The sequence below is a fragment of the Echinops telfairi genome, unplaced genomic scaffold, assembly GCF_000313985.2.
Source record: "Echinops telfairi isolate 266 unplaced genomic scaffold, ASM31398v2 ScPeMD7_21;HRSCAF=78, whole genome shotgun sequence".
In the NCBI taxonomy this organism is placed as follows: Eukaryota; Metazoa; Chordata; class Mammalia; order Afrosoricida; family Tenrecidae; genus Echinops; species Echinops telfairi.
In genome coordinates, this window is record NW_022103918.1 from 16,583,551 (window position 1) to 16,586,681 (window position 3,131).

Sequence of the window (3,131 nt, forward strand, 5' to 3'; positions counted from 1 at the left end):
TGATTCCTGTATATCCTGCAAGGGCAACCTGCCAATCTGGATCAGATTGCAAAATGTTTCCAAGCTGATGAGCACTGTAAGGTGATATAATATTGGGGACTTCTATACCAAACAACTCTCTACTCCTTTATCTTCCCTTTATGACAAGCAATTCTATCAAGGAAGTATCAGTAGTAACCATTTTAGGAGAATTGGAAGCTAAATATAACCATTCCACGGGTCCATTCTGCCACAAACATCCCATAGGGGAATGGACAGTAGGTAGCAAAATCAAGGACCAAGGTTTTAAATAGTTTAATCTTGTTAATTGTTTATTCATTGTTGCTTTTTGCACCTTTTCCATGACCAATTTTCCTTCATGAGTCAATGCCCTAGGTGACTTAGGGGTAGGGTCCCCTTGTAAGATGGCAAATAAAGGTATCAAATCATTAGTGGTTAGCTTTAAAAAAGGACGAATCCAATGACGTCCCCTAATAATTTTTGAAAATCATTTAAGGTTTTTAATGAATCCTGCCTTAATTGTATAGGTTGAGTAATTATTTTTTCTGGGGATATTTTTAGTCCCTGTTGAGTTACAGCCATTAAAGTATTTTGTAAAATTCCTTGCAATATACCACGGTTTTGATGGGCTAAAAGAATATCATCCATATAACGGATAACATAAGCTTCTAAATACTGATCCCTAATGACTGCAAGGCTACACTTACATATTTCTGACAAAAGGTAGGGCTCTTTGGAAGCCAAAACTCAAAGGAGGCAGGGGGGCGAGGGGAGGCTGGCCTTTAGACTTCTTAATTTTAGATTTAATTGCCAAATTATTCATCGAGCCATAATGCAGCTTTTTACAATGACATTTTGAGTGAACTAAGGGGAAATCCCAATCATTGTCATGATATCGGGCAGCTGCTTCTTCTAAGTGAGCTTCACCTTCAGGCTAGAGTTTATCATCACTTTCCCCTGAGTCAGTGTCAACAGTATCAATCTGTTTCCTCTCCGCTTGTTCCGCCTCTGGAGGCGTTTTCTCATCTTGCAAAGAAAGTTTCTTGGAAAGCTGAGTAACCTCTTGTAATGTGTCTAAGGAATCTCACTAAGCTCCATAAGGAGAATGTTTCTACAGGGATTTCTTCAGGCCCATGTTCATTATAGTATTCTTTTAATTCTTCCACTACTTGAGTCCATGTATCTAAACTAATGGTACCTTCTTCAGGAAACCATGGACTGCATCGCTGTACAAAATTTTAAAACCCTGTTATCTGATGAGTCGACATGTTTTTTCCTTTTTCCGTTAACAAATTGCTTTAGAATTTCTACAAACAACAGTCGTCTCTCCTTAGACACACTGTGACCCATACTTCTCATGTTCTTTATCTGTTCAGCGCTACTTACCTGGTTGCCTTGCGCCAGGGGGTCTGCAGTCCCCTAGGTGAAGTCCTATCCACACCGAAAACGAGAAAAGATGACCTTCAGGTCCCTGTTCAGGGGGCACCACTTGGCGGAGTCCAGCTCCGGGAGGGAGGGTTGAACTGGATACCTGAAGGAAGTGTGGAGTCGGCGAACACAGACGAGACAGAAAAGAGAGATGTTCTGGTGGAAGCAATCTCTGCCGAGTTCTTCCAAACAGCTTTATTTATACCATAAAGTTTTGCAGACCACTACATATAAACAATGCCTTATGATTAACTCCAAAGTCACCCTTATTGTTTCCACTAAAACCTGATAAAAGACCATTATAAGGTCTGTACTTTTTTCTATCACTTTCTGTCCTCTTCCTGGTTCTTTCTTTCTGGACTGCTTGTCTTATACATCACATGCTATTCTTGATTGGGTGTTCAGAAAATTTGGTTAGACTCATATCCTACTCGCCTATTTTTTGCTCACAAGGTTCCTTTTCTCGTTGACTAACTTACCACAATGAAACTACCTCGTGTGCTACTTCCAAGCCTAATATCTACAAGCAGAGTTAAATGCTTCTCAGAGTTAAATATTTTCCTTTACAAACTCTCCCATGGTAACTATTCCATTGTCTACCTATGTCTCTTTTATTTTTTATACTCCTGAGGCACCATGGGGAGCCAAACCATCTGATTCTTTGCCTAAGACTTAATGTTTCCCCTTTTACATGTTTTTTTATTAATGTTAACCATTCTCTCTCCTTCTATGTAAGCCCCTGTCCAAGGTAAAGGGGCGTCAGTTGGGGGAGGCAGTCTATAAGGTCCTCTATATCGGGGAGGCCAAGAATGCCTCACTACCTAATCTGAATGGAATCCAGGGTTTTTTGGTGGGCTTTATTTTCTTCTCTGACCTCAACTTTGGGGTCTTTTCCTCACTCAATTCCCACATAGCCTTCTAAGAATTCCCAAAGATGTCTCGCTGTGTAAGCCTCTCCAATGCCTCAGTTAAGGAAAACCCTGTCATATTGAAGCAAGTTTTAGATCTGGTTTCATTCGTACTTCTCAAGACTGCCCTCGCATCCGCTCCAGGTCCGGTAAACATGACAATGCACAAAATGCTCAAGAATGGATTTAACAACAGTAATATTTGAGGGATGTTGGAAACCCTCACTGGGAAGCTCTGCTCTGCAGAAGCTTCTTCTACCAGGCTGTAGCTTTGCTAGACAGCATGGTTGGGATGGCTCCCAACAATAGTCATTAAATGTAGTGCTACTAACCCAAAGGTCAGCAGTTGAAATCACTAGTTATTCAATGGGAGAAAGATGGGGCTTTCTACTCCTATAAAGAGTTATCACATGGAAGAAGCACACCAGCCTGTGTGATCATGAGGTGCCGCAGGGATCAGTTATCAGGCATCAAAGAACAAAAAAATCATATCATTGTGTGCTCACCTCTCTGATGCGATCACTGAGGACAGATGGGTGCATAAGCAAATGTGGCGAAGAAAGCTATTGGTGCCCCGTTATCAAAAGATATAGCATCTGGGGTCTTAAAGGTTTGAAGGTAAACAAGCGGCCATGTAGCTCAGAAGCAACAAAGCCCACGTGGAAGAAGCACACCAGCCTGTGTGATCACGAGGTGTCGAAGGGATGAGGTATCAGGCATCATCAGAACAAAAAATCATGTCATTGTGAATGAGAGGGGGAGTGCGGGGTGGAGACCCAAAGCCCATTTGTAGGC

The 3,131-nt window shown here is 41.7% G+C and overlaps 1 protein-coding gene across 1 annotated transcript in view; it reads right to left on the reverse strand.

Annotated features, from left to right (window-relative positions):
• OVCH1 (ovochymase 1) overlaps nucleotides 1-3,131 on the reverse strand; it is a 107,395-nt gene that overhangs the window by 85,640 nt on the left and 18,624 nt on the right.